At 44.9% G+C, this 25,242-nt stretch overlaps 1 long non-coding RNA gene across 1 annotated transcript; it reads left to right on the top strand.

Annotated features, from left to right (window-relative positions):
- The first annotated feature begins 17,108 nt into the window (after positions 1-17,108).
- Positions 17,109-24,994, top strand: LOC146894716 (uncharacterized). Its single transcript, XR_015001571.2, has 3 exons — positions 17,109-17,686; positions 23,182-23,438; positions 23,535-24,994. It is a non-coding gene; the product is annotated as an uncharacterized LOC146894716 (long non-coding RNA).
- Positions 24,995-25,242: the final 248 nt, after the last annotated feature.

The raw sequence follows: 25,242 nt of genomic DNA, 5'->3' as shown, positions 1-25,242 counted from the left end.
GAAGACCTCTGTGTGATTTTCTTTGGGACCTAATGACTGTGGGAACTGGGCAGGACAGAAATCCCCACAAGCCGGCCCTGATGTTACAACAAACTGTTTGGCCTATTAGCTCAGGCTTATTATTAACTAGCTCTTAAAACTTAAATAAATTCATTTTTATTATTCTATATTTTCCCACAAGGCTATTGGCTTGTTACCTCACATCTTGCTTTTCCAGTGGTTGCTGGCATCTCTCTGACTTGGTTTTCTTTCCCTCTCTCTCTTTCTCTCTGCTTGGATTTCCCTCCTAGCTATATTCTGCCTGGCTATTGGCCAAATGAACTTTTTTATTAACAAATGGTAATAAAACATATTCTCAACATACAGATGGGCATCCCATATCAAAACACGGGTGTACAAGAAACTTTGTGGTATGCTAAACTCTGATTCCTTCAGGTATTTTTCAAAAGTGGTAGAGCTGGAAGGCATGGTAGTTCAATTTTCAGTTTTTAATTTCTGTAGTGTCTGAACTAATTTGCATTCCTGTTAGAGGTATATAAGAGTTCTTTTCTCCCAATAATCTTTTTATCATTTTCTTCCATTTGTTTTCTTCTTGGCAATCATTCTGAATGTAATGAGCTGCAATAGTTCACATTTGTCAAACATCTAAAGACATTTTTTTTCCTGTATCTATTTGCTATTTGTATTTCTTTTGTCAATAACTGTCCAGTCATTTCATTTTCCCATGTACTGATTGGATGGTTACAGCCAATGCTTTCTATTTTATTTCTATGAATAAAGGGAATCAGACATAGACAAGAGACAGTTTGCTTTCATAGAGCAGGGTCAGCAGTTCACCTTCACTGCCATTCCTCAGAGGCGTATCAGTATTTCACTCTTTGTCATAATTTATACTGAGGGATCTTGAGAAACTTGATATTCCACAATGCCTAATTCTGCAGCATTACAATGATGACAGTATGCTAATTATATCTGGTGAGCAGGAAGTATCACATAGCATAAACATCTTAATCAGACATATACATGCCAGGAGATAGGAGATAAACCCCAGGAAACTTCAGGGAACAGAAAAATAAATTTAAAAGGTCATGAGCATATCTAGTGGGGAGACAATCATACCACCCACCACAAAGACAGAGGCATAATGCCTGATGAGCCTTTTTAGATCCAAAAGTAAAAGTAAACTTCATTTAAATGTGCCACTAGGGCCTGACAACCAGGTAATTTATAAATGTATCAGTTTTTAATGAGTTCTGGAGCAAAGGACTCAAAAACTGATCCATATCACAATATAAGCTATCCTTCCACTGGGCTTTATGACCTGCCAGTCCCAGTGGCAGCCAAGGTGTCTCTCACAGACAGAGAGGTTTGGGGGGCCTTTAGTAAGAACCAATGAGAGAATCACAGCAGACATCCCCAGGGGTGGGAAGTAATGCTGTCCATTTTCTGCTAATAAGGACCACAGGCAGTTCTGGTTGCTACTACACCCCTGTGGAAGCGGAGTGAATGGCAAAAGCAGCTGTATTAGAAACAAGCACCATGAAAAGGATTTTTCTTGTGTCCTCTACATTGTAAATCTGGATACATACAACATGTTACATAAACAGGGCATGTCCCATAAGCGACATGAGCAGGTGACGCAGGCGCTATCCTATAGTATCCGCACTGACTCCTTTACCATCACAGACTCAATGCACAGCGATGACCTTGTGGAACATTTTCATGGCTTACTAATGAAGAAGAAACACTCGCAGGCCCATTGTTAAAGCAAGTCTGTGAAATACACGGGCAGTGGTAGAAATATAAGGTAGCTACGTGGCAGTGTAATTCCCCTCAGGATGTCCTGAAAGACTGTCATGAAGAGAAGTCACTCCAATTGACAGCACATCTGGAAGCAGATACGGCTTTTCTGTGTGTGAGGAAGATGAGGTGTGAATTTAGAACTGGTTTGGGGGCAGTTGCTAACAAATTGACCAGCTGACCAGAGATTTGGGAAAGACAGGATTAGCAGATTCACCACAAGGAGTACGTGGGAGATGAAGATGAAGGGGCTTCCTTCTCTTGTGAAGCTGTGAAGTCAGAGGGTATCCAGCTGTGGAGGGGGCAGTCAATAATCAAGCAGAAAGTGACTGTCTTACTCACTGCTCTGCCACTGCCAAGAGACACCATGACCACAGCAATTCTTATAAGAGAACGCATTTAATTGGGACTGGCTTACAGTTTCAGAGCGTAAGATCATTATCATCATGTTGGGGAGCATGGTGGCATGCATGGTACTGAGAGCGACATCCTGACCCTCAGGCCGAGAGAGAGAGAGAAAGGGAGGGAAGGAGAGAGAGAGAGGGAGAGAGAGAGAGAGAGAGAGAGAGAGAGAGAGACTTTTGAAACCTCAAAGCCCACTCCAGTGACACACTTCCTCCTACAAGGACACCATCATTCAAGCAAAGAGGCTTCCAACAGAATGACAAAAGATACTTACCTATTATACATCTAATAAGGGGTTAGTATCTTGAATATATAAATAATTTAAAAGCCATAACATCAGGAAACCAACTAGAAAATGGGGTCTAGAACTAAACAGAGCATTCTCAACAGATGAAATAGAAACAGCCAAGAAATACTTTAAAATTGTACAAAATGCTTAGCCATCAGGAAAATGCAAATTATAACTTTTATTCTTCTGTCTCTCTCCCTCTCTCCATCCCTTCCCCCCTTTCATTCCCCATTTTCCTCCCCACCTCTTCACTACTTGCATACATACCTCTCCCTGACTCCTTCAAGACAGGATCTCTTGTAGCCGTGGCTGTCCTATCACTTGCTATGTAGACCACCCTGGCCTCAAACCACAGAAATTTGCCTGCCTCTGCCTCTGTAGTGCTGGGATTAAAGATGTGCATCCCCAGGCCCAGCTCACACTTCATTTATAGTTAGGTACATCCTCTGAAAATAGTCAACACACATCATGAGTCTTTATTGCTGAAGAGTTCAGCAGACATCTCCAAAGGACAAAAGCCATATCCCTACCACCATGTCTTGGAAAGGCAGCGTCATTCACGGTCTTGCTACGTCCTGTGTGTCCCCACATCTTTTTCAGTTGTCTCGGTCATGTGCTTTCTGTTTTCCTTTTCCACTTAGGATCCATACACAGTCTAAGCCTTCCGGATGGTCACCGTGTCCTTCATTCCTCACATCAGAGGCATTTGTTCTTCTCCGTTCCATGGGATACCTTGTAGAGATGAGGCCAGCTGGCCTGCAACACAGTGCACGTCCTGGATTTGCTTAAATCACCTGTTGATGAGCGTTTGGGTTGTCTCTGGTTTGAGGCTATTGGGTGTTATGAGTGTCCCTGTATGAGCTTTTGTCTTCGTGCATGTTTTTTATTTCTCTTGGGGAAATGCCATGGGGTGGGACGACTGGTTCATAAGCTTGGTATGTTTATTTTTAAGAATCTCCACACTTTTCTACTGTGTGGAGATTGCAATATGTAAAATGACATATATTGTTTTACAACGCCTAATTGCCTCACAATGCGTGCCAGTACTTGGTGTGGTTGGTCTTGTTAATTGTAAACACGCTATTGGGTATAAGTGATATCTAATTGTGGTTTTACTTTATATTTCATGATGACTAATAGGTTTGAGAATCTATCATGTGATTAGCCATAATATATCTTCATTGGTGAAGTGTCTGCTCAAATCTTTTAGCTGCTTTTTATTTCCTTGTTTCTATTATTCATTTACTTGTGAAATTTCTACTCATAGTATAGTATCATATTACATATACAGGTAAATCCATTGTCATATATATGTGTGTGTGTATGTGTGTGTGTGTGTGTGTGTGTGTGTGTATACAGAAGCTTTTTGGTTTCCTGAGGTCCCATTTATTAAATGTTGGAATTAATGTCTGTTCTATTGGTGTCTTTTTCTGTGCCAGTGAATTCAAGACTATTCCCTTCTATCAGGCTTGGGGTATCTGGTCTTAGGTTGAGGTCCTTGATCCATTTGGAGATCAATTTTGTGTATCATGACAAATATGGATCTATTTACATTCTAATGCAGTTGTCCAGTTTGAGAAGTACCATTTGATGAAGGTATGGTCTTAATTTTGGCTTCTTTGCAAAAAATCAGGTGACCTCAGGCATATAGAACTATGTCTGGGTCTTCAATTCAATTCCATTGATTAACATGTCTGTTTTTATGTCAATATCATGCCATTTTTATTATGATAGCTCTACAGTAGAACTTGAAATCTGGGTAGTGGTCCCTCCAGAAGTTTTTCTATTTTTCAGGATTTTTTTTTATCTACCCTGGGTATTTCGCATTTCCACATGAGGTTGAAGGTTGTTGTTTTTTTTTAATCAGTTTCTGCTAAGAATTATGTTGGAATTTTGATAGGAATTGCATTAAATCCATAGATTTCTTTTGATAGGATGCCAGCTTTCTCAATATTAATTCTACTGATCCATGAGCATGGGAGAGCTTTTATCTCTTTTGATTTTTTTCCTTCAATTTCTTAAATTTTTTTATTATATAAGTCTTTCATTTATTTGGGTAGGATTATACCAAGAGTTTTTTGTTGTTATTGTTTTGTTTTGTTGTTGTTTTTACTTTGTTTTGTTTTGAGACAGGGTTTCTCTGTAGCTTTGGAGCCTGTCCTGAAACTAGCTCTTGTAGTTTTTTGAGACCGTTATAAAAGTTACTCTCTCTCTCTCTCTCTCTCTCTCTCTCTCTCTCTCTCTCTCTCTCCAAACACACAGATATAATCAAAATACTCTAAATTTTTATTTTTCACTATTGTGTGTGTGTGTGTGTGTGTGTGTGTGTGTGTGTGTGTGTATTAGTGCAGGGCCTACAGAAGCCAGAGGTGTCAGGTCCCCTGGAGCAGGAGTCACGCATGATTGAGTTTTGAGCTGTAGCTGTTGATGTGGGTGCTGGTGCTGAGAATTTGACTCTGGTCCTCTAGGAGAGCAGTACATGCTCCTAATCAACGAGTCATCTCTTCAACCACAACCAGACAAATTTTTAAATGAATTTCTTTATGATTTTTGATCAGCAAATGTTTGATGTATATATCTACTTTATATACTTTAATTTCTGTGATCATGTAAACATTTCTTGGGTAAAACAGGTGATGAATGGTTGGAAAAATGGCTCATTTGTTAAGAGCACTGGCTGCTCTTCCAGAGGACCCAGGTTTGATTCTCAGCACCCACATATGTCTCACAACTGTCTGTAACTCTAGTTCCAGGACATCCTATGCTCTCTTCTGTCCTCCATAAATATCAGGCACACACATGGTGCACACACATACACACAGGCAAAACACTTATATATAAATATATATAATATTTACATATAAAATATAATATACATATAAAATCAAATGAAATATTTTTAAAGGGCCATTATTTGAAAAACTTTCAGGAACCCTGAAACTTTAATATAGACTAACGCAATGATTCTCAGAGTACAGAAATAAAGCTATACACACAATTATTTGCCAATCAATTATTCATAAGGGCACTTAGTCCATTGGACAGGGAAAGAAATGGTGTTGGAAAGTTTCCATATTAAAAAAAAAAAAGTTTCAACAATACCATCCTCCCGAACCCATCCTCCCTAAAACACCCACTTCATACAGTTAGAACAGATTTTTCAAGCACAGAGCAATTAAATATTAAATTAGTTTTGTGGATACTTTTAAATTATCTCTAGCTCAAGCAAGATATCACTGTTGTGACACATTATACCTAATTGTTGATGAAATATTATAGTGGCAATGGAAACAGTAGCAGCCAAGCCCAAGACACAGATAGCTAAGATAGTAGTAAAAGGCAGACAGAAGAGACATGAAAAACCAAAATGTTAGCCATTCATCTTAAGAGATTAATAAAAACAGAAGACACACACCGCCTCTTTACAGTCAGCTGTTTTGTTAATGTTTGTTTGCTTTGTTTTTAGGCAGGGTCTAGCTGTAGAGCTCAGGGTGTCTTCAGGTCCCCAAGTACTAGGAGGATAGGCATGTTACTCCATGTCCACAAAATAAAGAATGTTAAAAGAATTTCTAAGGTGACCTAAAGGCCATGGGGATATTTGACAGTGTCAAAGGGAAAGAGGGAGGGAGACAGGCTCATTTGAGCAGCTACAATGAGGAGGCCTCCATTTCTTTGTGACTCTCTGATTCCATGTAAGAGCCCCCAGATTCAGTCCCGTCCCTGCCTGCTAGTTTACCCTACCACCCACCCCACCTACTGCACTGATTTGGGATGTCTGGAAATCTGAACCCAGAGTTCCAACCAGAAATTCAGATTGGGGACCATTTGGAGTTTGAGCAGAGAAACATAGAGTGACCCCAAGACAAAAGGCTGATCATCTTGTCCACAATTCATCGGATTGGGGTGATATCACCAAAGAACTGAACACACAGCAAAGGGAGACTAGATATCTATACCAAGAAACACCGCAAACATATAACACCAGAGGCCCAGATCCCAAACAAAAACACAAGCACGAACAACCAAGACAATATGCTTCTTCCAGAAGCCAGCAAGCTTATTGTAATAGGCCCCAAGAAAAGCAACTTAGCTGACACCCAAGACAAGGATTTCAAAATAGCAATGATGTTCAAGGACCTTAAAGGGACTATGAATAAATGCTTCAATGAAAACATAAGGATATGAAACAGAAATTTAAAAAGAAGCACAATTGCTAAAGAAAAGTCTAACTGAAATAAGACTCAAAACAAATATAAAGCTATACATCATTAAAATGATGTGATATTGGCACAAACAATCACATAGATTATGGGTCAGCAATCTATGGCCTGCGGCCAATCTGGCCCACTGACCATTTTGTAAGCAAAGTTTTACTCGCACACAACTTCTCTTTTCTGGTGTGTGTTTGTCTTTTGCATTGTGATAAGGGAAGTGGCTGTCCCAGATTCTAAGGTACATGAAACACAAAATGATCGATCATTGACTCTCAACATAAAATTTTTTCCTAATCCTTGAATGAAATAAAAGGTTCTGAGAAAGATCAAAGAACATATGCACAGAAAGGAAGTGTCAAATGAAGGATGGAATATTTAATTAGTGGATTTGTGTCACAACTGGGAAGAAATAGAAGTAGATTCTTTTTTATATCTTACTATAAAGTGTATTATATATGCTTTATATACTATATATGAGTTATAGATTCATCAGTATTAAAGACTTGGTAATTAAAATTTACTGTTTTAGATAAAATGATACACAATAGTTTTGGAACAGATCTCCTTGAAAATTTGTGTACACAATGTCAAAAGTAAAGGGTTAAGAAAAGATAAACCAACATCTGTTAAACAATATGCATAAAGTGTAAAGGAAAAGACTTCTAGATTTGTCTGCACTGAAGTTTATAACCCCATAAATGAAAGAGACCATAGATGGTGTTAAAAGACACAGGAAGTGATTTGCAAAAATGCAGAAGAGGGCCAGATTTAGTATACAGAATTAAGAAGGAATTGGAAGGTAATGGAAGAAACACACACATGCGTGCGTGCACACACACACACACACACACACACACACACACACACACACACAGAAAAGAGTAAGGATACTTCCAAAAAAGACAACTCACAGAAAAGGTAACATGAATGAGCCACTGAGTGAGCATTTTTACCATTATTAATAATTAGGACAATAATAATTAAACTTCAGAGCTATCAATTTAGTGAAAATGATTAGCATGATGATATTAGTGCCGAATGAGGGGAGACCAGTTCTGATTCATTGCTGGGTCTAGATTCGTATTTACAAGCACTTTGGAAAGTAGCCTAGCAACACTTAGTAACAATGCAGATACATAAACTCTTTGACCTAATACTCCTTCCAGGATTTTCTCTTGACAGCTGTGTGTGTGTACAAGTGCCCCAAGGGACCTGTGGGTGCCTGTCCAACATGGACTTGTTAGTGACAGCAATAAGCCAAGTATAATCCTTTCGTTCATCATTCAAAATATGTCCATTTTTACCCATGGTGAGGCCTGGAGATTACACAGGAATGCTGCGATTAGAGGTGTCAGTCTGTCATAAGTGGTATTTCTTCAAGATTAGCTGCAATGTGTAACATGAAGCCACGCTGATGAAGATTTCAGATTCCGTTGCATTAAAATGCACCACGGTAGATCATCTGTACATGTGCACACTTTTGTCTTCCCCAAATTGATCATTTGGGAAATATTAGCTCAGCGAGCCATATGACTCTTTTAAACATGCGCATATCTCATTGCACAATGCTCCAAACAAAGCCATGCTTTTGTCAAAGACACCACCAGTCTCACCAAGAAAATCACCAGGTGTTGGGATGTTGTCATGCTCAAGGTGGCAGAAGTGTCTTTTCCCAATCCCTATTTTATCTTTGACTGTTTGCCAAACAAGCAAACATTGTTGGTTGTTTTCCTTGAAGTGACGCACTCTCTTCATTAACTTTGAGAACACAACAGTCAATTGCCAAACCTGAGTAAGCCCGGGTTATACTTTAAGATCTGTTGCTACAGGAGATGAAGACTGTTGAGGAGGTGCATGGCCACATTGGGAACACAGCAAGAACACTCTGCCAGCAGCATTGCTGCTGAGTTGGAAGGGAGCAGAGTGGAATCAGGAGACTATGGTGGTTTCCAGGAAGGACGATGAAGACCCTGAATGAGAACAAAGGCCTGGGCACAGGGAGCACATGTAGAAAACGGTGAGCCCAAGCTGGCTCCCTGCTTCTACCATTACATGACAGGATCCAGAAGATGGAGAACGCAGAATGAATAACACACAAAGATCCCCTGTGGTTATGTCCATGTTGAGGGCTGTCCATGAGCATAGACCAGAATTAGCTGATTTCATGGCTATTAGGAGGTGTGTGTGTGTGTGTGTGTGTGTGTGTGTGTGTCTAAAGTCAGAGGAAAGACAGAATTTTGGGGAATTAGCCCAGACCCAGAGCTTAGCATATTTAGTATCAGGCTTTAGAGGAAAGACAGTGAAAGAGGAGTCCACAAAGAAGACAGCAAAGGGAGAATTATAAGACAGAAGGACGCCGTGGCACATGGTACCATGGGGTACCTAGCATTCCCAGAACATGAAGGTCCATGCCGACAAATGTGGCAAGGACCCAAGAACTAAAAGAAGTCCACACTAAATCGTGTTGCATGAATGAGACCATCGGACATGGCGACTGAAGTCCCCGGAAGCCTTTGTCACTGTGGCTCTGCCATTTCGGTTATAGACACAAGCCTGGCAGCTGCGTACAGATAGAGAGCGAGTGGAAAGGCAAGCGTGGTTTCCTCCCCAAGGAACTTGCGGGTCACTGAATGAACTGAGGAGAGAAAGTGTGAGCTCGCAAGTATAGTGAGATTCTGAGGCATCCCACCCAGACGCAGCTGCAATATCAGCCCTGTGCTGCAGCAACAGGTCTGCAGAAGTATCCCATCCCCTCTTGTCTACATGTCCCGTCTGTGCCAGTCTTCCATCTCTGGCTGGCTGGGCACCCCTTACTTTGAGAGTTCTGTAGATATCCATCCATTCTCCAGATTCCTCTGTCACAGGCTCATTACCCCAGTTGCAAATTCCTCCCCTCCCCTCAAAAGTCTAAAATGGGAGCTCTAGAATGGGAGGTGCCGTGTCTTTCCTGTATGCCACCTGTACCTCAATCATAGAAAAAAAAGCTCGTGAATTATGTGGGAACAAATGAACAGCGGTTGTATTCTAGATGGCTGTCATGCCAACTCTGCCTGGAGAAAGACTGCTCAGAAATAGATCAGCAGTCACATTAGGTGACTTACGGGTTCTCTGTAGAGTCGAATTTTCTCTAGCTGCAGCCAGACTGCAAGCAGCCTGCAGCCTTGGAGGCTGTACAGACTACCTCATAATAACCATCTATTAAAACTTCAAAGGAAGAAAAATTAAAAACATGACTAGGGCTAATTGCCGGCTGCCACAAATTGGTTCCTGGGTATTATAAATGGTTTAATGGTTGGTCTAGATACCATTGCGATAGGTTGGTGCCATATATAAATAGGAGCTCGGAGATGCAGAGATAACTGAGACCAGGCTGTGACCTCACCAAGTCATATCTTCATGGCCCAAAGGGAAGGATTTTATATGTCTGTGTGTTTGATCTAATTATCTGTCACAGAGTAGCCAAATAAAAGACTCTTATTTAGCAATTCTCCACCTAAAGGCAAAGAATTTGGGTGAAACAAACCCAATGATTATTTATTAACCTAAGCAAGAATCAGGATGCCTGGGAGCCAGACCTGGTTCCAAAGCAGACAGCTCTGTGCCCCAGGGCAGCGAGGCTGCCTCTCTCAGTTTCTCAGGGTAGAATGCATTAACTTATTCATTTACCTAGTGCATATGTATTAGGCACCTATCATATTCCTGGCACCTTGGCATGCACTTACCCTGAGAAGACTATAGCCAACTGTCAGAGTCAAGCAGAATATTTTCATGTGACCAATCTGCTAAGACATATTAAGGCCCAGCAGGGGTCAGGGGGGAGTAAGTAGAACTCAGCTGGGAAGGAATAGGCGGAGACTCCAGAGGGGAGGTCTTTGTAAGGGCTGGAAATGATAAATAGGAGTTTCCCAGACAGAGAAGAATGAGGCGCACATCAGTAATCCCAGTGCTGGGGAGACAAGAGATGGGAGGATCCTGGGGCTTGCTGAGTGACCCATCCAGCTGAATCAGCATGATTCAGATCAGGAAGAAACTGTCTGAAAAATTACGGTGGAAAATGACTGAGACACTCAGCATTGCCTTCTGGCTTTGAGGTGTAAAGGTGCACACATATACACCCTCCCACACATAGAAGGGAAGGTCTCCTTTGGTTCATGGTTTTAAATGTTCAGTCCACGGCCACTTGGCCTCCTGACAGCTTTGAAGGCTATGGTGATACAGTATACCATGGTAGCAGGACAGCAAGTAGGCCTGCTCACCTCACGGTGCCCAGGAAGCAAAGACTAAGCCAGGAAAAGGCCAGGCTCCCGATCTCTCTTCCAGGACACATTCCCAATGACGTAACTCCCACAAGATTCCACAACTTCTCACTAACACCACAGGCCAGAAGCTAAAGTCCGCACAGGAGCCTTTGGGGGTGCCTGTGTGATCCAAATTATAAAACATTCTGACGCTTTCACGTCCAGGTCTGTTCCAACAGTCAGCAGCAGGCAGAGTAGATTAGGGGGCCCCAGCTAGAGGCACGGAGGCATCCATGTGGCTTGCGGAACTGCTAGAAAGAAAACTCCGGCCAGTTCGCTCATGACTTGAGATCCTAGCTCATCTTCAGCCCATCCAGTCGCTGCCTCTAGCTTGGTACTGGTGCCCGGTCTTTTTTATCGTTGGTGATTTCTCCGTTTGAATTCTGAATTATTTTGTGTTGAGTGCAAACGCACTCGCAAGGGGCAGCCCTTGTAACTTCTCTCGGAGATCGACAATAGGGTGTTAATTTAATTATGAGATCATTTTCATAAAGAGCCCCAGGAGACGACAGTCATTTTTAATGACCTGGGAGGGTAGACTCAGTCATGTTGCTCCACGCCCTGGTGGCAGGATGTTTCCCAAGTCTCTTCACCTTCTCCAGCCTAGTTTCCCCTGCAGTGAAATGGGGCATAGCAACACCTTCTGTCACCCGGTGTTATTTTAAGGATTGCATTAAATGAGAGGATGCATGTGTTGATATATCGAGGGCTAAGCAGAAGTACCAAAGCCTATCACTAGTATATAATTCTACTAGTGCCGTATATAATTCTAGCACATCTTTGAGCATAGTGAAAACCCCAGAAGGCTTGTCTGCCCTGTGGGGAACGCGGCTGTCTAGAGGAGGAAACCTAGGGGGTGTTAGATGGAATACATCAGGGTGGATGGATGATATTGGTTGATTCCAATTTCAGGCTTGGGCTTTTGGTCTTCTTCTTCAGTGATTTTTGGAAGATTTATTAGAATAGATCAAGGCATATTGTTATTCTTTTGCGGTGACTTTAAGGACCAACCACTCCCACTTCCAGCCACTTCTGACCTCGTCGCCATCTTGGCTTTCCCCTTTTTCTGTCCGTCTCTTGCCGTGTGCACATGTGTTTTCTGTCTCTCTCTATGTTTGTCTATGTCTCCCTTTCTTTAAGTAATAAATGTTTAGCTTTATATATAGCCTTATGTCCATTTACTCTGCCGTCCACCGCATCCAGCCGCCTGACTCTGCCGCTCGCCTGGGGACCCTGCACTGCTCTGGCGGCAGCCTCTGCCTGGCTCGCAGGCCACCCGAAGCATCCCACCATCATATGTTTTTTAAAGAACAATACATATAGATCTCAGAAACTTCCCTTTGCTATCAAAGTAAGAATTCTCTATAGGTTCTGAGTAATTTTTTTTCTCCTGAGTTGTCTAAATCTGTGCTATTTTCTGTAAGTTCAGAGACAGGTAGTATTAACCAGGCTCAGATGGAACACATCTCATTCCTCTTAAACAAACCCGTGTTTTGCCAATCCTGGGGGCCTTTCCTTCACTCTGGTGTAGCTCTCCACTCGTTGGGACTAGGGAGCTGCTGTCACTGAACAGCGCTGAGGTTTTACTTTCGTTAGGGAGGGCTGCAGGAGGGGACCTGGCGGGCTGGAGTACCCTGGCAGGTGTGCCGGGAACAGCGGGCTATCAGCTTACCCACGTGTGAACAATGACCCAATGACCTTGGTGGTGTGGTTAGCTTCAGCTGCGTCATCACTATCGCAGCAAAAGAAAAAACCCCTTTCAGTCACCTGCAAAAAAAAAAAAAAAGAAAAAAAAGAAAGGAGACATCTTCCCATATGTCAGGGAATAATTTCTTAATTACCCCCGATGTTTGCTCTTCCTGGTGGGTCCTTTCAGGAGGGTGAAATCTGATTTTTTTTTTCCTTCATGACTCGGTGGGGAGCATTAACCACAGTGTAGGTTTTCAACACCTTCCTCTGCAGCTGAAGGGGGGGGTGTGTCTAGCTGATCCCCACAGAGGACTTGGAGGCAGCAGTATGTCTCCCAGGGGAGGGGCAAGGGCGGTTGAGCTGAGGTTGGTCACAACCACTTGCTAATCCCTTGGAGAGTCCTACTCCTGACTGGAGAGACCCTGGCAGAACTTCTGAATGTTGTCAAATGAAGTTTGCCCACGGCAACCTTTAAATTCCCTTCCAGGTATCTGCTGGGGATGGGGAGAGAGGAGATGTGTTTTGATAGATTCTCAAACCCTAACTAAACCCTCCCACATAGGAGGCATTCAGATTGTGGGGGACCTGTTGTGGGTTTCAGATCATTTTTCTCCACCTGTCTTAGCTTTTCACAACAAACCTGGGGGGCGAGAGGAACAGCTGCCACCTTAAAGTGGGGGAGTAGATGGTCAGGGGAGTGGAGGAAGGGTGCCAGGCCGCATTATCTCCCTTGCCTCCCCGCAGGAGTGGGAGGCCACCTTGATAGCTCTCTGTCTTCTTTTGCTTTGCCACTTCCCTGTCTTCTGCTCGCACAGCAGGAAAGCAATAGGACCAACGTGAGTGAGCCTGAGCCGGCAAAAGGTTGACGACATTCGAGGAAGCTCGGGCTTCTCTCCAATCCTACATTATCCCTCCTTGGCAACACTCAGTAACTCAGCAACTATTTATTAAGACCTCCCTGCGTACCAGGTATCACAGCGGGGTGTAGCACTGAACAAATAAAACGCCCTCTCCTCCAGGAGCTTGTTCTTTAGGGAGTTTCAATCAAACAGCTTCTGGAATTCCTCTGGCTTAGAATGCTCTAGTAGGGTGCCCCTTCAGACGACTGTTTCCAAGAATGCACCTCACACCTTCGCATAAACATTGCCCCTCCTGGCGCGCGTGCACACTCGTAAGGCACTTGCTCAGGATGCGATGCCGGCGCGCTCACACCTTGCTCACACTGCTCAAGACACCCATGCCAGCGCCCGCACTGCCCGCACTACCCCGTCTCTCGCAATCATCCCAAGCCCAGTGCGGTGACCAGGCCCTGCAACTGCTCTGGAGAAGCGTTGCTGGAACACCCCAGCAAATGTCCAGGCTGAAGAGTCCTAGGTAGCTACGCCTCTCTGCTCCTGCTCCCCACGGAGCCTCAGAGCTCTCAGCAGACCTGTGGCCCCCACAACCCTCCAAGGGCTCCCTGGCTCACACCTGCCCCGGCCTCCCCTCCCAGGCTTCTCTGTATCTAGGTTGGGTTGGAAGAAGAGTTCTGCACGCCTGGCAGTGGTTTGGGCAAGGCACAGGTGGAAAACAATTACGGAGCTCTTTGGAAACCCGAGTCTGTGGCAGAAACTTGGACTCAGTGGCCTGAAACCAGGCACAGGAACATTGTAAGGCAGTGCGGCTGTCCCTCGGGGCTGATTGATTAAATGTTCCTTCCTCCCAAATCATTTTCAGTGGGTTGTTTGTTTATCTCCAATCCTAGCAACCTCCTTCCTTTGTTCTGTTTACAAATGCAGTCCCTAATGCTAGGCTGCAGAGGTCAGCAGGCTCATTTCATTCTCGGTTCAACCTCTGGCATGCTCCGTCAATTTTGGGCAGCTCCCTACCAGGCCACCAGTATCTCTGGGTCAGCCAGCACTTTCGAGTTTCTCCTGGCCATACCCACCCTTTTGTCCCCTCAAGAGAGTGGCACGGTGAGAGCAGAGGACACACCCCAACACACACAGACAACTACTCCATTCAGAAAGCCCTGTCTGTTCAGAGCCCCTGAGCTTTGGGGGTGAGAGGGCATTTATTAGATTCAACCACGATTGGGGTGCATGCGGCTTTCTGGGAAGGTGGGCCTGAGCCACATGTTAGGCATCAGCCGTATGTAGGTCAATGCCAAGAGCAGGAGACGCACACAAGTCCCTCCAGGAGACTCTGCTTAGCCACCGTGCAAAACTTAGCCAGAGGAGAGGTGGACAAAGCAACCTAACTTTTAAAACCTTGGGAACAGGTGAGCATTGGTGAGAGAGAAAGAGAGAGAGAGAGAGAGAGAGAGAGAGAGAGAGAGAGAGAGAGAGAGAGAGAACACTGACTAGAACCTGGGCTATTTGAAAAGAAACATCACCCTCCATTCTTCTGGTTCCCTTTAATCCACTCCGCTGAACAGGAACCCACCACCTCACTTTATTGGCGAGGAGACTGAATTTGAAGGAGTCACCAAGGCTCCCACAAAGCTGTGAATGTGAGCAGGAGAATAGGAGGAACCCGACCACCTGCAAACGACCTCAGTATCCATGAGGAATTCTTTCCCTGGCTCTTACAAAGCAGTGAGCAGGCTGGGAGGTGGACATCTCTCTACCACCCTCAGGTCGGTTTCGTCCCCCCCCCACGGTGAATAGCCCTAGTGGTTTCGTACCTCCCTGATGCTCTTATAGTTTCTGGAAAGCCCATCTCCCTTCTCTCAGTCCAATTCCTACACTGCTGCCAAGGCCCCACTAGCAAACCTCTTCCTGCCTGCCTGCTCCTGCTGTTGTCCATCTCTCTACTCTATTATTAACATCTACACCCACCCGCTGTTATAGTACTGCCTTTCGAGATTTTCTCTTCATTCCTCTTTCATTGACCTTATCCCACCAGCAAGACTGAGCTTCATAAGACAGTGGTTATACTAAGATACTTTCCTTACACACTGCGTCCAACTTGGCCCTGCACTGAGTTACACCTGGTCCCTCTTGCTTGGCAATCCTAAACTCAGTGAAAGATAGACCAAGCAGCTTTTGCTAGAAGGTATGGAGGGGTGACATGCCTGGTAGGGCAACCACTAATGGGCTCTCAGCAGCCTGCAGTGGCCTGGTAGGGCAGCCACTAATGCCCGGTGGCCTGCAGTGAATCCCTTGCTGGCCTGCTTCTTCCGGACCTTCGAGAAGGCTTGCATCTGGGTTAGTCGAAAAGGAGAGACAAAGCCTAATCATCTTTTCTGTTCACACCAAGACACTCAGAAGCTATCTACAGGAGACACTGCCTGTGGTACGTGATAACTGAGTACACACAAGTGAAGGCAAACAGCCACATACATAAAAGGTTGGACATAAAAATGAAATAGAATCACATGACACATGGTTGCTTTGGGGGAAGTATTTCGATGCTGTCTGTTGAAACTTGCAAGTCAGTTTCCTTCAGGTATGTGGCACCTGACAGGTTGCCATGCTCTTGCTCATGGCCCTACTACGTCCATGTAAATACGGGGAGCACTAGCTGGGTTGAATGTGTTAGTAAAAAAAAAATCTAAGGACACATAGCTGGGAGGGAACCAGGGTGGGGGTTCAAGAAGAGTTGGAGAGGCAGAAAAGAGGGTAGATATGACCAAAACATGGCATATATATGTATGAAATTCTCAAAGAATAAATACAAAGTATATTTTAAGAAAGAAATGGAAAAAAAAAGAAGCCAAGCGTTTCTCAGATTCCCCTCTCAGCCCATGAGTGTCCACCCTTCACATCTGTGACTTGCAGCATGTTTTCACACCTGCCATCTCCTTTGTGTCCCACAAAACCCAGAGAAGGACAGGCAGCACTCATCTCAGTACCCCTCGATCATCCCGTACCTGCATGGAGAGTGCTAGAAGCTTTATGCATGTTAATTGATATATTCTCGTTCATTTGGCAGAAGTGGAAACTGAGGCGCTGAGAGCATTGATTGCAGACCATATGCTCTTCCATGTGACAACAGCTGGACTTGGATGTAGGCTTCCCAACGTTCATAACCTAGCCTTTGCCTCATATATGTGACCGTATCAATGTCCCTTTAACTCAGTGCTCTGGGGAAATCCCCCTTGGGCTGACTCCAGGAAGCCCTGCTGGCTCTAGGGAAGAACTAGGGACAGAGGTTAGTTCTTGGACTCAAGGGCAGGGGGACAGAGAACTGTGCGTACAGCAAGGCCATGTCTACTTCCTCTGTGGTTTGCTAGGCAGTCATTGAGATTACCTCCTCCAACATATCTGCAGGCTGGGAATGGCAGCCCTGTCTGATGTGTTGTCATGTGGATCCAGTGAGCCAGTATAAACATAAAAAAAAACTGCTTTTCCTTTTTCTATTGTCCTGTGGTGGTGGGGGGGGGCATTGCCTGTCTAGGCTCAGGGTTTATTGTAGTAGGAACTCGGAAAACAGATGCTGCAGGGACTGAGGAGAGAGTTCAGCCTCTTTACTTCTTCCCCTCCAGCCTGCGTCTTGAGGACCCTGGATAGGTCTCTTTTGGAACAGGTAGGACTGGACAGAAAGATTTCCTGACTTCCACCACATGATAAAGAAGCAGCTCTATAAGTCACCCACAGTGTGCTCTCAGCGGCTGTTGAACCCTACTTGTGTGATCTCCGCGTCTTAAAAGCTGCAGACTGCTTTCAGACAAGCCCCTGGGGACCCAAGTCTGGACAAGAGCAGTGGTAGCATGCCAGTCAACATGGCGGGCCGTCAGTAGCACATGTCATTGGGAATGTCTCCAGCGCAGAGGAGAACCAACAAAGATCCAGGCACTCAAGTGGAGGTCCTCACTCCTGGCCAGAGCTCCAGCATCAGCAAGTCACTGTGTCCCAGGATGTAACAAAAATGTTTTCAGTGCTAAGATCTCTGGGTAAGGGAGAAGACAGATTCCTGGGTATGAAGAGGGACACTGATGTGAAATACCCACCCTCTATGAGGTGCCTCCCTGCATCTTCTCATCTAATTCTCACAGTAACCTGTATGAGGTAGGTGCTGTGTGAGTTCCCCATTCAGGAGAACTCAGCTTTGCGGGAGTCAATGGCCTCTCCCCAGGGGCCGGTTAGTATGTAGCTGAGTCAGACTCCAAACCCAGGTGTGCGAGACTCACCTACCTATGCTGTCTACACAACTGTGCCAGCTGCCTGGGGTGTCACAGCCTCCTGTGGCTCTTTGTTCCTCTCTGGGAGAAGGAAGGCAGTGTTTATTTTGCTGGCTGAGATGATGAGATCTTTATCTCCCCCAGAAAAGCATGTATTAAATCCCTAATTGTGCGTGGCATTGAGCATGGCATGGAATTATTTTGTATACAGAAATAATTAAGCTAAGTACACAGACAGGGTCTCTGCCCTCTGGGAACATGAGATTCCTAGCACGCTGATGGTTGACCCAAGTAGTACATCTACAAAGGCAGAGTTTTGGTGCCATTTTCCTAAGGCTATCACAGCCACAGACTGAACCCCTTTATTAGCAATGGCATGGTCTGGGTATATTGGGGTACCAATGTCCTCCAAATCCATTCCCACTTCTAGGAAGACCTCTAAGGAAGTCCGGATTGGGAGTATATAATGCGCTGGAAACCTTCTTATAGGCGCTGTATGATCTTCACAAGTTACTTTAGCTGTCCTGGCTTTAGCTTCCCATCCACAGAATGAGACTAATAAAAGCACATCTCTCAGGGGCTTACCAATCTTGTTTGGTAAAGGGATATATGGAAAGTATTTAGCACAGTGGCCAGCAGGTGGCAAGTTCTCCATAATTAGTGACTATTACAGATGATGATTAGAAAACCTGTTTCCCTCTGTGCTCCCCAGGGAACACTGGGACTTTGCTTGAAGCATATCAGGAAGGGGACTTTTGATTGCACACAACAGAGGGGGGTTCATTGACCTCAGTGCTGTGGCTGTACAGAGGAGCAGACCTCTGTCCTTTCTCTGTATTACTTTGTCTGAGATGGCAAGGGCTTGGCCTAGGTAGAGCAAAACACCAAGTGTCTGCCGTTTATCCTTAATTCTTCAGTCTAGAGAGTTTCGGACCTCTTTGGAATAAAGGGCTGGGGAGGGCGGTTACAGCCTTCGGTGTAGAATAGTAGAGATGGAGTAGGCCTGGCTGCGTGGGATACCTGTTCAGTCCACACCAGAGTCTGTTGTAGCTGCCGCCCTTCCAACCCTGACATGAGGAATAAAGGGCAGAGCTGTTAGCCCCATCAGGTGCTGCATTGGGTTGTTGAGGGGGCGGGGGCTGAGTGGCAAGTGGAAGATTCCAGAATATCCTTTTCATCCTAGGTAATTCACTAGATTGCTTACCTTCTTCTTGCCCAGAGTTGGTGAGGGAGTGAACAAGGGCCTTGGCAAACCCAAGGACACATGCTTCAGAAAAAATCTCTTTGTGTTTCTCCTTGGCAGAGGCCCTGGGCAGCCTGGACTTTATGCTTAATGGCCTGTCAGGAAGGAAAACAATCTGCAGAAGTACAGGAGAAAAAGAGTAAACTAATAATAAACCAAACCCAAACATCACCGCCCTCCCTCCCCTCCGCCCAGCCCTTACTTATTTCACTGTCTTTGCAGCCAATTTCCCTCCCAGGCAAATAATATTTATTCCAAGAGGCTCTGACACACCAGTCCAGAACAAGACAATGCTTGATTGTTTCTTCCTTGCCCCTGAGGCGAGCAATGGGCCGGAGCCATGCAAGCGTGGAAAGGGAAAGGTACTTGCTGCTGTTCTCATGAGGCCCAGCTCCAGTGCTGTCAAAACAAGCCTGAGACTCACGCGGGGGAGGGTGGCGGGGGCCAAAGATTAGTGCAGCTACTGCGGGACCTGCTCAGAAAGTCTCACTCTTTTAACTAAGTTCCTGGCAGCTGTGACCACTTAAACGGCTTTTGCTTCCATTAGACGGGAGAGTCATTAAGTCCGGGAGCTTAATGCAAGCTCTAAAGGGCCTAGGAGTCATTGCTCAGCGAAAAGTGCCAATTCATTGTGTAGTAGATAAAACACCTGGAGACTCAAATCAGAGGTGAATTTCTCTAGCTTAGGAGTTGACGGCTGACCCCTTAGTGACCTTGTGCAGAGAAACAGCTCTTGTGTAAGTCAGAGACTTCAGCCTTCCTGCTACAGGAAGATCAAGGTGTCGTCAGACAGGGGGAGGATTGTCAACCCCAAGGTTTCTCAGCGGGTGTTCAGTCTACTCAAGCTCCGAGGCCCAGAGGATCTTATCAAACAGGGCATGCCTGAATTTGTGCTGTCTCCATTAGAGTTACTTCCCGCTGGGTCACAGGACCACCATCATGAACTGGGACAAGTGAGTTGCCTCATTGGGACTCAGTCCCTTTCTTCTTCCTACAGTGCCTACTGTTAGATATGTGAGCTCAGAGAGCAATTGCTTTCCAAGGTATTGCTCACCAGAGAGCAATGGGCCGGAGTGGCTGAGTCAGTCCAGTTGTCTGAACACTAGGATTGTTCACCAGCGCACAGAGGCCACTTCTTTCTGGAAAATACCCATGAGTCTGTGAAAACCTCTGTTTATAATAACTTTTAACAACTGGCCAAGCCTCACTTAATGAATGGAGAAAGTGAACTTTGGAAAGATTAGATGATACCTAACAAACATCTGAAAGCCCAGTACCGTTGCTTCCTGAATGACACTTTCCTTAGACTGACCTTGTACAGTCTGCCATTGGCAGCTGGAGAAGACAACTGGTCTACCTGGCCCTGATCCGCCCACCCTTTACACTTGTTGGGACCCATCTTACCAGAGGCCTTATATGGAAAGGCAGATAAGAGAAAGAGGAAGCTGACCCAAGAACTTATTTCTCTCTGCATTAGACTGAGCTCAGGAGGAACTTAGGAGGGAATGGGAAGGTCCTGGAAGGATGCATTTTCCATCAGGGAAGCAAGCATTCTCCTTCGTGAAGGCAGCTCAGCCGCACTTTCGATGCTTCCTGGGCCTGAATGGGAGGGATCAACTGCGCTTTGTTGCACCTGTGTGGAACCACAAGCTTAAATGCTGTAGGACCTGGAGGTGGGACACGTGCCCACAGGAGACTTCAGAAGCACATAGTTCCTTGAAACACCAGTGGGTAGGGGGGACCAACCTCTCTGCTGCATGGTGGGAGGCTAGACTCTGGAAAATCATCCCTCAGAAGAATTATGATCTATGAAAGGACCAAATAAGTCTGACCCTGGCTGGACAACTTGATGTAACCAGCAGTCTGGTTTATCCCGTGTGGGATTACTCAGTCTATTAAAGTTCTATTTATTTGTTAAGGGAGGGGCAGATCTATATCCCATCTGTTGACACCTGGACCGCAGGGAAGAGAGCTACACCTCCTTGCCCATCCCGGTGCCCTGGCTGAGCCACTCCCTGCCCAGCCGATGTGGCTGATGGGAAGAACACCTGGTGGGTGAGTGCTGGGAGAGCCTCCTGTTGGCAGCATCTCCTCTGCCAAGAGCCATGACCATCACTCAATAGGATAGAAGGCCAAAAGCCTGAGAACACAGTTCCCAACAAGTTTCCCTCAGACACTTGCCCCAAGTGGGCCTGGCTGCAACCGTGCGGACTCCTTGCTCTCAGCAAACACCTCTTGAAGAATCTCTCTCTTTTTTTTTTTCAGCATTTCTTTTCATGGCTGTGTTAATTTTGGCTCCAAGATCAAGTGAGTGAAAGGTTCTGATGTTAAGTCTTTGGTGACAGGTCTGCATGGGGTCATGCCCACCCTTTTACCATGGCATCTAAAGGGTGTCTCAAGGCCGAGGGCAGAAACCCTAAGAGGAGGAGTGGCCTACTGTTTTAAGGGGTAATGACTCTGCTTCAGGATGTGACAAAGCAGGGAGTGACTAGCATTTAGGAGAACGGAGGGTCACTTCTCAGTTCTTAAGATACAGGGGCTCCATTCTGCTTTGTCATGAACTAACTGCTTGACCTAGGAACTCAGTTTATCTTTCTGAATCTCTATTTACTCATCCAAACAATGGGAAATCCAGCAGATTTTAGAAAGTATGGACTGGAGGGATGGCTCAGTGGTTGAGAACACTTCCAGAGGACCCGGGTTCAATTCCTAGCACCCACATGGTGGCTCACAACTGTCTGCAACTCCAGTTCCAGGGCATCTGACACCCTCACAGAGACAAACTTGCAGGCAAAACAGCAATGCACTTAAAATACAAATAAGTAAATAAAAGTTCATATATGTAAACAATCTACCTTAATCACTCCATCACGAATCCAAATAGTACTACCTTTTATTTTCAAAGAGAGAAGAAATCCAAAGCACCAATACACTTCCTGCAAAATGAGTGCTTTGTTTCTCATGCTGTGTTGACAGATTCCAAGGGTTCCACCCCCGCACCCCCTCATCTTCTTTGCCTGCTGCAGTGTCCATGAAAGCTTGCCACACGGCCCTTGCTCTTCTCAGAGTCACGCAGAAGGTGCCATCCAGTGACCAGAATAGGGCTGGGAGATCTGGGTCTCAATTCTGGTCTCAGGAAGTGACTTGCTGGGTGGTTGCAATAAAGACTTGGCTTCTCTGAGCTTCATACACCCAGTGAGGTAAATATTCCACCCTGGGAATGCACCGTGAGACGCTTCAGTGAATAAAACCAAGAAAGGCACGAAGCAGTTTCACGGTGGAGGTTGCAGGTCTTTGGAAGCCAGTGGCCCTTTACTAATAGGCTGCACCCAACGGAATTGTGGTGGTTTTCCAGTTTACATAGAGGCAGGGCCTCCTGGCAGATGCTGGTGACTGATTCACATGCATTGTGAACTTGGATCAGGACACTCTCTTTTTGGATTAGTTCTGAGCCCGGTTTTAAAGCAGCTGGCTGGGATGCTGAATTGTTTTGCAATGTGCTTCAGTGAGCTTTACACAACCTCACTCATCAGGCCTTGGGGACTCAGCTAGGATGCTGAGCTGCAGGCTGCTGAGTCACAGAGGTAGAAGCCCGTTACCTGCCAAACATGGCTTTCCTGGCCCTGCCTTTCCGGAGTGATTAGTTGCCCCCCTCACCTGAGAGCCCCACCTTCATCCTTCCTCTGCACTCTCCTTCTTCTCTGCCCCTCACCTAGGGGTTTTTATTCTTCAGGTGGGAGCTCTTGAACTAAAGGGGAGGACCTAACATCAGCTTTCTTAGTCATCAATGCTTTTCTCCTAAAGCAGTGATTCTTAGCCTTCCTGGTGCTGTATCCCTTTAAAGATACAGCTCCTCATGTTGTGGTGACCCTCAACAACAACATTGTTTTGTTGCTATTTCATAACTGTAATTTTGATACTGTTATGAATCATAATGTAAATATCTGATATGCACCCTCCAAAAGGGGCACGACTCAAAGGTTGGGAACCACAGCCCTAAAACAAGTCAGATGAAAAATCTGATAACTCTAGAAGCAAAGGGTTCAATTTTGCAAAACATGTTCAAATTGGCGTGGAAACGAATAAGAGAGAGCCCTTCACACTATCAGGAATTCCTTACATTTCTGAATCTCTCTTAGACTTCTATGGCTTTGAGTTGCTGTTTCCTCTGGTCAGAATCAATCTTACCCAACTACGAACTCTGCAACTTGTAATTGCGATCTGCCTACAAGACACACACACTGACTAAACAGTGACTTGAGAGTTAGTGCAACCAACCACTAAAAAACAAAACAACAACAACAACAACAACAACGAAAAAACCAGAGTCAAGGCCCACTCCAGGAGATGGAACCCATGCCTGATACTGTTAATGATCCTAAGAAACTGAGACTAGGTAAGTTGTGGACTCAGGGGAGAACTTACTGCTATTATTCTGCTAAATGAAAATAACAATAAAACAACTCACAATGACATATTTCTATACCTACAGATCAGTGGATCACTCAACTCTCAGCAGAAATCTTCTTGAAGCAGATGGTAATTAACACAGAAACCCACAACTGAAAAACATTTAGGAGTGAGAAATGGTGTTGTTTATTTCTCGAGACAGGGTCTCTCTGTGTAGCCTTAGCTGTCCTGGAACCATCTTTGTAGACCAGGCTGGCCTCAACTCAGAAACTCACATGCTTCTGCCTCCCAAGTGCTGGAATCAAAGGTGTGCACCACCACTGCCCAGCTGGTGAGAGACTTTGGAGTGTTCAGTCCCGAATGATATGACTTTATTATACCCTTCCTCTCAAGACTTGGGGATTCATGCTGAAAAGGGGACAAATCTTGTGAGAGTTAGAGACGGTGTGCGTGTTTAAAGAAGCAGAATCTTTCAGACAGCACTGGGATGATACACACAGGGACCCAGAAACCGTGAGAGCACACATGAGCATAAGATTTGTACAAACTCAAGCCAGTCAGAAACCCTAGCATGTGGATGCGACGTGAGCACAAAGCCCCACCCTTGGCCAATAAGTCATTTACAGATTATAGTCTGGGAGAGGGGTAAACCGTTTTCTTCAGTGGAGTAAGACTGGCTTTATCAACCACTTTCCAGTGTAGGCCCATGCCGAGGAGAAGACAGACAGTCAACACAAAATGGACTCTATGATTTTTAGTGGCTTTTTTTCTGTTTTTTTTTTCCTCCCTTCCCCCCTGCCCCCCAAAGAGAGAGAAAGAACATAAAGTTAGGTAGCTAGGATGGGAGAAGGATCTTGGAAGAGTTAGGAGACAGGAAAGACTGTGATAAATATTGTATAATGCTCTCAAAGAATAAATAAAATTTTTAGAGGAAAAATAGTCTTCCCTCTTTATATGACTAGTTAGGTCTTATCTCTTTTTAAATAATCATCTTTTTATTAGTTACATTTCTCATTATTGTGGCAAAAACCAACTTAAGAAAGGAAAGCTCTGGGTTCAGTTTGAGGGTGCAGTCTGTCACAGAGGGGTCGTCACGGCAGTGGGAGTGTGAAGCCGTCAGTCACACCACAGTCACACCAGGGAGCAGAGATCTATGAAGGCTATTGTTCATCGTGATTTCTCTTTTTTAAAAAAGAATTCCAGGGCCCCCATGGAATGATGCCACCCACATTCACAATCAGACTTCCCTCATAGACACTCTCAGAAGTGTGTTTCCTTGGTGATTCTAAATCCAGTAAAGAAGACAAGGAAGACAACCTCTTTTAGGAAATGAGGTCTTCATCCCATAAATATTAATGAAGGATCTACTTTACAATATGCACAATTCTTTTTTAAAATTGTTTTTATTGAGCTATACATTTTTCTCCTCTCCTCTCCCCTCCTCCCTTCTTCCCTTCTGCCCTCTCCTGTGAGCCCCACACTCCCAGTTTACTCAGGAGATTTTGTCTTTTTCACCTTCCTATGTAGATCCCTGTATGTCTCTCATAGGTTCCTCCATGTTGTCTAGTTTCTCTGGGGTTGTGGCCTGTAGGCTGTTTCTTTTGTTTGTTTTTTGTTTTTTTCTTTATGTTTAAAAGCCACTTATGAGTGACTGTGATGTGGGATTCCCCTCTGTATGCTATGAATATGTCTTATTACCATTGGTTATTAAAGAAGCTGTTTTGGCCAAAGGCTTAGTAGTGTCAAGCCAGGAGGGAAATCTGGACAGAGATATAGAGAGAAAGTAGGCG

The sequence above is a fragment of the Myodes glareolus genome, chromosome 4 (assembly GCF_982192425.1).
Source record: "Myodes glareolus chromosome 4, mMyoGla1.1, whole genome shotgun sequence".
Classification (NCBI taxonomy): domain Eukaryota; kingdom Metazoa; phylum Chordata; class Mammalia; order Rodentia; family Cricetidae; genus Myodes; species Myodes glareolus.
The sequence above is the reverse complement of the archived record's forward strand: the minus strand, read 5'-3'. Positions and strand labels throughout refer to the sequence as shown.